This window comes from Lipotes vexillifer, unplaced genomic scaffold (genome assembly GCF_000442215.2).
Source record: "Lipotes vexillifer unplaced genomic scaffold, Lipotes_vexillifer_v1.1 scaffold180, whole genome shotgun sequence".
Classification (NCBI taxonomy): domain Eukaryota; kingdom Metazoa; phylum Chordata; class Mammalia; order Artiodactyla; family Lipotidae; genus Lipotes; species Lipotes vexillifer.
The window spans coordinates 852,175-864,484 of record NW_006796149.1 but is presented as its reverse complement, the minus strand read 5'-3'; positions in this window follow the sequence as shown (position 1 = coordinate 864,484).

The window sequence follows — 12,310 nt, the reverse complement described above, 5'->3', positions numbered from 1 at the left end:
CAGAGTAAATGAAAAGAAGTATGAGAATAATAACTTTATATTCTAGAGTGTATAATCTAGTTGGGGACATAAAAGATAAAGATAATAATAAAACAAGGTAGTATATACTTTATTGCATATATAATTAAATATACATGCTGGAGCTGCTCATACTGGCTTGCAAGGAGCCAGCTGCTAAATTTTCCAGAGTTTTGAGAGCTGGTTGCTAAACTCAGCCATTATTAAAAATTAAATTATATAAACTTATGATTAAATAAATTATATTAAAAACAAAGGTAATAAAGAACTGAAACTCATCACTTCCTAATCATTCTACTACATTTTACTATCATCTCTAATCTTGAGGTCATTTATATCTACTGTGTCTATATGGTATGCCATGTGCATTTCTTCCAACTATGTTAGGTGATGTCACGTTGGTGGCTTGAACTTAGCCATGGTGGGAGTATTTACTCCATAGAAATTAACAAGCACTGAAAACCAGGACTTCCTCCCTCCACCTCCCACCCCCAGCCATTTGTTAAATATTTACCAGCACAGCACTTGATATAAACACCAAATAGGGAGAATAGACTCTAAGAACTATCACTGAGCAGAGGAGGATGAGGTCACTTCAGATTTGGGGGTCAGCGAGGTAAGTTTTTGAAGTTGGCTCTGAAGCCAACTTGCATGTATATGTATGGGTCAGGGCCACCCTCAGGGTCATTTAGAACCAAGACAAATCATAGAATGCCCACATGTCCCTGAACATTTCCATATAGATGAAACCAGGTTAACATGAATATTAAAATAAAAACCTCTTTGAAGACAAAACAAAGTAAATAAAAAATCAACAGTCAGCTTGAGGGGTGTGTGTGTGTGTGTGTGTGTGTGTGTGTGTGTCTGTGTCTGTGTGTGTGTGTGTAGGTCATAAGGCATGTAGGGCAGTCTTGCCAGTTCTGGCTGAGGGGTCGTGAGATGGTTAGGTAACCACAGTGATAGCCAGTAAAGAGTTAAAGGGCTTTCTGTGCTTCTCTTCCTGCCAGGAGCTGACACCCCAGAGACAAGGTATTCCCTTTCATCTTGCTGTATAATAGAAAAAAAGAAATTTAAATTAAAAAAAAAAAGGTAGTCTAATAGAGTATGTTTAGGTGGCTTCCTGCAAGTGGGGGAGGGACACTCTTTAAACTAGCATCCTGGATCACTGTTCTTTTCTACCCCCACGTCTTTGCAGACCTCTCCCTGCCTCCTGGGAGAGAACAGTTACTCATTTTCAATCAATGGAAGTTTTTCTTGATGTAAAGAAAAAGAAGCTTAAGGAAAAAAACGTAAAGAGTAATAATAGTAGGAACAAGATGGTGATGGTGAGCCTTAAGGAGTTTTGGAAAAGGAAAAAAGAAAAAAAAAAAAAGCTTGAGTCTTAACAACTGGCCACAGAGTAGGCCAGTGTGAGGCGTTAGCTGTGCAGCCAGCCCTGGAGGGACCATGGTGGAGCACAGGAAGGAGGAGACAGAGGAAGAAGAAGACTCCAAGGACACAGATAGGAACCATTCACCACTTGGGGCTACAGCTGATGTCAGGTGAGGAGAGGCTATTGATTGCATGCAGTCCTCATCTCAAGAATACAGGTGCTATATTTTACCACTGTGCAAGTGCCCTTTTTCTTACAATTTAACAATTTTGAAATCAGGATGCACCTTGTAATTGATGGAGTCAACTTCACTGTTGGTCAGGTGGCAGATGTGACAATGTGTTCATTGCTATGCATGTGGAAACTTGGTATAGATGTTTGTATTGTGGTCATGTGTTGTTTTAAAAACACATATCTATAGCAAATAAATTTAGCATAACAGAAAATGAAAATTTCTAATAAGAAAGCATGGTGTCATGGTTCAATGGGCATTATTTTTCTCCATGACAGATTAAATAATGGTGTGTCATACGATTAGTGGCACCTTAGATTCAGTGAAATACAAATTAATTTGCTGTTTAGATGTTCTAAATTAACTCTTTATGAAATTGTGTTCCATTTACACACAGTCTTAGGTCTTCATTGAATACCTCTGTTGAACCAGAAATGTGTGAGTTAGGTTGATCAAAATAATCACCCAGACGTCACTATTCTGTGTACAGAATTGGCCAACCATTTACTGAATTTGGTTGTTCATTTATAACAATGCATGTACAAGTAGGAGCTATTTGGCTTGGTACTGCTGGATGCTAAAAGTTATAATTACATGGAGATAGGTGAGTTTCTGGGGTTTTTGCTTAGCATCAAAGAGTTGAGCCACCCTCTCATCTGTCCTCTTTATGGCAGTGAACTGCCACTCACTACATCAGACCAGTGTCCTCCAATGTGGGTGGCTGGGAGAAATTGTCTTCATTTTGTATCCACTCCAAAATGACTTTGCAAGCAGACTGAAGGATGTACTGATCAGAAAGTGAAAATTGTGTTTGGTAGATGGTGGGTCGGTCATTTGCCTGGAGTGGATTGGGTTTGTGTGGGAGAAGGGTTACAGGTAAAGATGGTGAGTTAGACTGTTTCTGTGTATTGGACTAGGTGAGAATCTCTGGATGCAATGTGCGCTGACATTCACCCACAAATCAGCACACAGCAAATTTTTTGTTAAGCAGAAGGAGCGGGCAAACGAGGGAAGAGCCGGCAAACGAGGGAAGAGAAAGCGTCAAGGCAGTGATGCAAAATTCTTGGCAATTTTTGTCAAAAATGAGGGCTTCTGTTCCAGCTGCAAAGTTGCAGGGCATAATCCATTTCACAGCTGGTGGCCTGTTTTATTTTTCAAAAGGGATTGGAGATGGGGAGGTGGGGAACCTCTCCCCTGATGGCAGAGCAGAGGTGGGAAGAAGGGGATCCAGCTCATTTATTTCCCTTTCGTTAGGTCCCTGCAAAATTAATGATGAAGGGTTTAATTGCACTGTTTGCTTCTATCTCTAGAAAAGCTGAATTAGTAATTGCATTAACTTGCTACTATGCCTTGCTCTTACAGAGTAATACAATTTTAACTATTGCTTACTAATTACAGAGTTTTCATTATTCTGAAAATCCCATTCAGCATGTGTTCCATTTTCACTTTTATGAAGTGCTTTGTGGAAAAATGGGGGCTGCATCTTTGAAAGACCCAAGCTGAGTTGAAGCTGTGACTTGCCTAAAGCCATTCCCGACTATGAAGAGCAGGGTACGACTGTGATTTTTATCCTCCTTTGATGAATAGCACTGTTGGCAGAGACCATATGTGCTGTCGCGCTCTGGAGTCCCATGGCACTGCACAGCAAAGAAATTACCACATTGAGCCAGTGATGGTTTTTTTTGGGTGGTAGTAATGGCAGAAGTAATGGCAGTCATTAAAATCATGCTGCCAGTGGCATTGGGCCTTCAGACCACAGTTAACTCAGGACATGTCAAGGACAGGTCGCTCCCAAAAGCTCTCTGGAAGGGATTGCCTATCATGCCTTGTTCTTTCCATGGAGAGCTTTGCATCTGAGAATTACAAAGCTCGCAGGGGCAGTGATAGGCCTTGAGTCTTTGCCATCTGTTGCATCTACATTGTGGTGCTTTTGATGTTTCCTGAAGATCTTCCTTAGGTGAGAATCAAAGTGGACTCATACAAACCTGAGTTCATTCATAGAAAGGTAGCAGGAAATATCCTTGGGATGTCCCACTCCAAATTCAACAAATACAAATTTTGCAATACCGGAATGCATATGCAGTGCTAAAAGCTATGATGGATTTGAAGATTAGAATGGTTACTGTTCTCTGGGACCTACTCTCTGGGGATAGAGGGATCTATTCACAAGGAACTCTAATGCAAAGCAACATATGATATCATATATGTGTTACAAGAGAACTGGATTAGTGGCGGGGGGTGTGAATTGGTTCAGACTACAGTGATTTGAGAAGGTATATATGGGGTACAGGGGGAAAAATACCTGAGTTAAATTTTTCTGCAAATTTCACAAAGGTGACCTTGAACAAATCATTTAATCTCTTGTTTTCAGTTTTGTCATCTTTAAAAAGGAAGTAGCTATATTAGAGATTATTGGTAGAGGGCAAAGAGCCACTCAATGCCTCCCACCGAAAATTTGATTTTAACAAAGCTCTGAATTCTAGGTAGGATTGGACAGGTAGATATGGGAGGAAAAGGAATTCCAGGTGACAGGGACAACATGGGTAAGGGCTCAGTGGTAGGAAGGTGCTTTTCTGGTTGTAGCATAGAGTTTGTGTTGATATTTGTGTCTATGTGTGTCTATGTTGTGTGTGGGTGTCTCCTTTCTTTGTGAGGATAATCTTCCTTTACCCTCTTCCTTTACAACAGCACCTTTAAAATATTAAGAAACCCTAAGACAGAAGCAAGTTATTTCTCTTTTTTTTAACATCTTTATTGGAGTATAATTGCTTTACAATGGGGTGTTAGTTTCTGCTTTATAACAAAGTGGATCAGTTATACGTATACATATGTTCCCATATCTCTTCCCTCTTGCGTCTGAAGCAAGTTATTTCTTAAATTATATCTGCAGAGATATTTGCACAGAAAGGAAAAAATGAATAAATAGATAATTCTTAGATTTCTTGACTCATACAGAGTTATGCTTAGATGATGACTCAGGGACAAACTGAAAATGTATTGTTCTCATCTTAACAAAGGGAAAACATTGTTTATAGTAGATAGTCTGAGGTCCAGCAAATGCATTTTTATAGTCTGGTTCTAACCCACAGAATTCTGCCTGTAGGAGCACAAACAGTTGTAAAAGATTGTAGGAAAATAATAAGATTTAGCATAAAAATTAGAATAAATAGAATTTTATAAATAACATTACCTTACACTTATTTGGTGCTTTTTCATTTACAAAGTGCTTTCTTCATTATCTAATTTTATGGTCACCACAAAATCTGGAAGAGGAGTGTTTCTGATATTACTCTGCCCATTTTCCAGATGTGGAAACTAAGTTTCCATGAAGTTGTGTGACTTTTTGTGAATTTTACACCTAACAAGTGCTAGAACTAGAACTTGAACTTTGGACTCTTGCTCTAGGATTCTTTCTAGCACATTATGTTGTCTTAGGATGTTGCAGTCAGCCCACTCCCCCCCCCTTTTTTTTTTTGAGTAAATAGGTCCAGAGAGTTGAAGTGACGCACTCAAGATCACATAATTGATGGCTGCATTGGACCTTAAGCCCAAATTTCCTAACTTTTTGCCCAGAGCTCATTTTATAACACAGGCTGTAGAGGACACAGGTTCAAACTAAAAGCACTGCAGAATCCTTCCACACAGTATGGATCCCATAGGACAATGTCTCTGTAAATGTCAGGTGGTAAAGTTCCTATAGGTGATTTCAAGGAAAATAAATAAGAGCTAGAATATATGACATACTATGCACTGAGCTCTTGAATTACTTTACATTAACTCATTTAATCCTCCCAAATACCCTCTGAGGTAACTGTGGTTATTATTTTCATTTTTTTCATTAGAGAAACTGAGGTACAGAGACGTTAAGTAATCTGACCAGGGGTACATAGCCAGAAAATGATAGGTGGGAATGCAGAGTTAGGTAGTAAGGCCCTGGAACCTGACTCTTAGGCACTCAGCTATTAAGCCAAAATGCACCAATAGTTGGAATTGAAACAGGTGCTGAAATGAAGTCACATTTGCTTAGGAAACCCTTTTAACAAATTGAGCAAATTAATCATGAAAAAGCAGTGTAGAGTAAATGTTGAGACCAATTAAGCATATAAGTAACTAATGTCAATTATCCATCATCTTACCTAGTCACTAGCTAAATACATCTACTACTTGGTTCCTAAGATCATAGCATGTTTGGAAGCTATATGCTGTTGCGCTTTTATGTTTATTTTAAAAATTGAGATATAATTGGCATGTAACACTGTATAAATTTGAGGTGTACAGCATAATGATTTGACTTACATATATCATGAAATGATTACCACAGTAGGTTTAGTGAACATCCATCTCATATTTCTCATTAAAGAAATAGAAAAAAAAATTTTTTCCCTGTGATAATTCTTAGTGATAACTAAGTGATAACTCTCTTAACTTTCATGTATAACATACAGCAGTGTTAATTATATTTATCATGTTGCACATTACATCCCTAGTAACTGTTTATCTTATAACTGAAAGTTTGTACCTTTTGACTGCCTTCTTCCAATTTCCCCAACCCCAATCCCCCACTTCTGGTAACCACAAATCAGATCTCTTTTCCTATGAGTTGGTTTGTTTTTGAAGTATAATTGACCTACAGTTACTATGTTAGTTCCTGTTACACAACATAGAGGTTCAGTATTTCTATACATTTCAAAAATGGTCACCACTGTAAGTCTAGTTGCCATTTGTCACCACACAAAGATATTACAAAACTATCAACTATATGCCCCACACTGTACCTTCATGCGACTCATTTATTTTACAACTGGAAGTTTGTACCACTTAATTTGCGCCACCTATTTCACTCATCCCTCCACCCTCTTCTCTCTGGCAACCACCTGTTTGTTTTCTGTATCTGTGACTCTGTTTCTGTTTAGTTATGTTTGTTTATTTGTTTTGTTTGTTAGATTCTGCATGTAAGTGAAATCATATGGCATTTGTCTTTGTCTTATTTCACTTACCCTTTAGGTCTATTCATGTTGTTTCAAATGGCAAGATTTTTTTCTTTTTTATAGCTGAGTAATATTTCATTGTATACCATATCTTCTTTATTCATTCATCTATTGATGGACTCTTAGGTTGTTTCCATATCTTGGCTATTGTAAATAATGCTGCGACGAACATAGGGGTGTATACATCTTTTCGAATTAGTGTTTTTGCTTTCTTTAGATAAATTGCCCAGGAGTGGAATTGCTGATTGTATGGTAGTTCCATTTTTAATTTTTTGAGGAATGTCCATGTTGTTTTCCACTGCTATTGAATTTTTTAAAAACACAGTCTTTTTTTTTTTTTTAACATCTTTATTGGGGTATAATTGCTTTACAATGGTGTGTTAGTTTCTGCTTTATAACAGAGTGAATCAGTTATACATATACATATGTTCCCATATCTCTTCCCTCTTTGTCTCCCTCCCTCCCACCCTCCCTATCCCACCCCTCCAGACAGCCACAAAGAACTGAGCCGGTTTCCCTGTGCCATGCGGCTGCTTCCCACTGGCTATCTACCTTACGTTTGTTAGTATATATATGTCCATGTCTCTCTCTCGCCCTAACACACCTCACCCTTCCCCCTCCCCATATCCTCAAGTCTGTTCTCCAGTAGGTCTCTGTCTTTATTCCTGTTTTACCCCTAGGTTCTTCATAACATTTTTTTTTCTTAAATTCCATATATATGTGTTAGCATACGGTATTTGTCCTTCTCTTTCTGACTTACTTCACTCTGTATGACAGACTCTAGATCTATCCACCTCATTACAAATAGCTCAATTTCGTTTCTTTTTATGGCTGAGTAATATTCCATTGTATATATGTGCCACATCTTCTTTATCCATTCATCCGACGATGGGCACTTAGGTTGTTTCCATCTCCGGGCTATTGTAAATAGAGCTGCAATGAACATTTTGGTACATGACTCTTTCTGAATTCTGGTTTCCTCAGGGTATATACCTAGTAGTGGGATTGCTGGGTCATATGGTAGTTCTATTTGTAGTTTTTTAAGGAACCTCCATACTGTTCTCCATAGTGGCTGAACCAATTCACATTCCCACCAGCAGTGCAAGAGTGTTCCCTTTTCTCCACACCCTCTCCAGCATTTATTGTTTCTAGATTTTTTGATGATGGCCATTCTGACTGGTGTGAGATGATATCTCATTGTAGTTTTGATTTGCATTTCTCTAATGATTAATGATGTTGAGCATTCTTTCATGTGTTTGTTGGCAGTCTGTATATCTTCTTTGGAGAAATGTCTATTTAGGTCTTCTGCACTTTCTGCACACCACTATTGCATTTTTTAAAAACACAGTCTTTGCATTGCATTTGTGCTCATTCAAATCAGCATTTCTATTATTAGTCTGACCTACTAAAGTTTCCTATCCATTCTACACTTCATTGTCAGATAGTAACAATACCTTGGGGTTATAAAGAATTTTCTTCTATGGACCATGGATTATTTTATTTAATTTATGGTACATCAGAACAGTTAAGATTGCATGGGCTGTTTCTCTCTGTGTGTCAGAGATGGGGAAATTGAGCGAGGGTGCTTCAGACGCCCTGGAGTGAAATGATCAGAGGAGAGAAGCAGGGTAACTGCTCCTGTCTCTAGGATGCTGCTCCAGGGTTCGGTGGAGGGAGCCTCATTTCTGGAGTCACACAGGCAGCCGGTCATGTTATCTTCTGTTCCCTGTGATGAACTCAGCTGCTATCTATAGATTCTGCGGCCAGTACAAACACTCAGGGAATTCCTCTGGGCTTTGTATGTTCTGAGGCTGGAGAGATGTAGTCCCCTTGCTAGAAAATTTTACTAACTCAACCGAGATTGAGTGAACAGTGAGTGAACAGACACTTCTGATGTCCATAAAGCATTGCATTTCCACGTGATACACCAGCCAGGAAACCTCTCTGCATTTTCAAAGGTTAGCTCCTTCCTGAAGATGTGCAGCTTGTGGAGAGCTGATTATTCAAGAGTCCTTGGGAGAATGCACATATAGAGCCAGCTAGAATCACGACAAAGGAAAAGAGCCCTCATTTTTTCCCTCTTTTTGTCCCCTTATTTCCATAAGTTCAAATTCTACCAATAACTTTAGTAGTTTAGCAGTTCCTGAATTACAGGAAAGCCAAAAGCCATTGATTCTGCTTATTACTTATAAAAAGCAATAAAAATTTGAGGGGTGTCAAGATTTTATGGCTACATTTGTCTTGTCTTTACAAATAAAGTTAAATGGATAATAATAATAAGTTAATTGCTTATTTAGTCCTTGCAATGTGGCAGACACTGTATAGAACCATCGTCTCACTCCTTAGCACAACCAGAAAAAGTGGCTCCTTGGACTTAGAACTGAGATCACTTGTACCAATATGATTTAATTATTGTTCCATGAAAACTTTTCCTGGGAAAGGTAAGACTGAAAACCAATAAATAAGTTCTCTGTTTGCTTCAGGAAATTTCTGCAGATCAATTTATCTGAGATAACAGTCTGCTCATCATGGGCAGACTTCTTGTTCTCATTAAACCACAGTTGCCTATCAAGACTTGCTTTAAGACTCTCACCTCCTTGTATGCATCAATCCTAAACAACTATGTCAGGATCTTAGCCCAATTTTAGGCTGTTCCCTTCTTGAAAGACCTGCTTGAATTCACTTGAACCCAGAGCCTAAACCCTATAAAGATCCTCCCGGACTTCCCTTTTCTGAGATACTATTAAGACTTTGTCTTAGGAGTGCCTCCCTTATTCAGTTGTCTGGTAATATTTTGGAGAGTTCAATAATCCTTATTTTACAATTGAGCAAAGAGAAGCCCAGAGAGTTTCAGTAATTTGTCCAAATTCACCCACTTAAGAGGTTCCTATCCAGGACTGTCTGACCCCATCTCATGTTCCTCATCACTCTGCTATTCTGCCCTTCCATTGGAATTAAAGTCTAATTTTTCAGTTTTACCCCTGAAATTATTTGACTTTCTAAGATTTATATATATATATAATATGTCAATGATACCTCAACTTTTTAAAATGCTCATTTTCAAGAGGTAATGAAAAACTATCATTAGGCAGTATTGCAAGAAAGGTCAGCAGCAAAATGTTAACTGGTGGGAAATCTGTTATTGCTTATCTTATAAAGCAAAACTAAAAATTTGCTACAAGTTCATAATCTGTTACATTAATTAATTCTGCTATTCACTAATGAACTCTAATGTTAATAAATTAACTTATATATAATAAAAAAAAACTAAGTCATTATCTTGGTAACTGCTAAATAAAAGGAAATATTAAGCAAAAAAAAAAAAAAAAAAAATCCAAACAAAAAAATAAAAAAAAAAAAAAAAAAAAAAAATCCAAACAATGGTCTAGTTTACAGTCCCAAGAAAGGCAGTCACTCTGTGCCCTTATGCATTTAAGTAGCCGCAGAAATTTAACACTCAATTTCAAAATAAATTCCAGCAATGGTAACTCACCAACATTCTCTAAATGAAGAATATGAGTCAAGCAAGAGCTAGGAGAACCAAGCTTATAATTGGTGTGACTTTTTTAAACTATTAGTAAATTATTCAGCTGGCATATTCATTTCCTAGGGCTACCGCAAAATTGGTGACTTAAAACAACAGAAATTTATTCTTTCACAGTTTTGAAAGCCTGTGTCAACAAAATCAAGGTGTCAACATCAAGGTGTCAACAAGGCCATGTTCCCTCTAGAGGTTCTGAGGGACAATCTGTTCTCTGCCTCTCTCCTAGCTTCTGGCAGCTCCTGGCAACCCTTGACACTCCTTGTTTTGGGGCTCATAATTCCAATCTCTGTTTCTGTCCTCATGTGACCTCCTCTCCTTTTCTGTCTCTTATAAGGACACTGTTGTTGGATTTAAGGCTCAGTCTAATCCAGGATGATCTCATCTTGAGACCCTTATCTTAATTACATCTGCAAAGACCCATATTCCAAATAAGGTCACGTTCTGAGGTTCCAAGTAGACACATCCTTCGTGGGCCACCATTTAACCCACTACAGCTGGTAACGTTTATTACTGACCCTGTGTTATCATCAGCATTATCATGTCTAAAATAAAAATGCCAACCAAAAATAATACAAGGAATAATGTAACAATATCTCCTTTACATATATGCATTCTTTGAAAAAATTGATATTAAAGTACTTTCTATGGAGTATTCCAGTGATCATATGATGTTTGATTATGGAAATGCATATATGGAATTTTAAAATACCTTATTCATATCATTGATTGTGATGTAGATACAATGACTTTGTGAGCAGATCATTTTTCAGAAATGTATCAAATGTTTATCTAGAGCCTTTGATGTTCCAGGCACTAAAGAGGTACCTCAATGATTACAGTATTGTCAAGGCTCTTGCCTTCTGCAGTTTGCAAAAAAGAGAAAAGTGAAAAGGAAGATGATGAAGTGGTAACTTGGTCCCAACTTTAAACCATCGGTGGAAGAAAATAGTAATGCTCAAAATATGATTCCTGTAGATGTTATAACAAAATTATTTATAAAAACTCTACTGTGTTTTCTTCATGTTTCACCTCCACATTGACAGTATAACAGGGTAATTTCTGAACCACAGAATTTAGTCAATCAGAACTTTGCAAACTGTTTGACCCTGTAGAAATACATTTTACATTGTGATCGAGTATATGTATCAGTGAAATCAGTTTCACGAAACAATATTTACTGTTATAACCATGACGCCTCCTGATATTTTCTATTCCAGCGTATTTCATTAGTGATCTAAATTCAAAACTTACTAATGGGTAACCACAGTTTATTAAATAACATTACCCCCTCCTCTCCATATCTACCCAACACATACATATTAACAAGACTTGGTAACGAGTGGCATTCTTGCATTTTGTGCAGTAAATATTTAGACGTAGCCTCATTCACACGACTTTGGTAGGAACGATATTTCTGGGACTTTAAAGACACAGTTAAATAGTTGAAAAACCCCCACATTAGGTGATTTTACATTAGCTTGCATATTGTTAGAACACTTTTTTTTCCTGAATATATTAAATCCTTCACATCATTAATAAATAACACTCTGCATCTTTCCTCCATAAACCAGTTTTTGCGACTGCCCTGTAGTAGCTTCAGCTTGCTCGCAGCTTTGGGTTGCCATGGCACTGACTCTTGCTATCTCTGGGTGAGCTTATAATTCTCCAGCTCTCTGCTGGCTCAGTCACTCAGAGCTTCTGTGACTCTATTCCAAATTGTTAGCAAGAGAGCCTCTGGGTTGTTCACCGTGGCCAGCTGCTCACTTCTGGTGTGGTCAGCAGTGACCTGATTGAAGGGCTCATGTAGGACCAGTGGTGCCTTTTCCCCGGATCACTAGGAGGGTAGCTAGCAGTCAGGGTTCCAGCAGAAATAGATGAGGCACTAAAATTGGGAAAATTGGGGTAGATTTTAATAAAAATGTGATTTACAAAGGTCCTTGCAGGGTGTAAGAAAACCACAAGAAACAACAAGGGAGATTAGTACAGTGTCTTTAGGTTAGTAATTATGGGGTGCCACTACCATGACTTGGCCCAAAGGGGCAATGGGAGGGAGCAGTTACAGAACTTGGGGAAAGAGAGATCTGGGTGGAGAGGTCTGTTCCACAGTAATTGTGACCTTTGGTCAAGTGACCCCACAGGGAGGGCACTCAACTTCA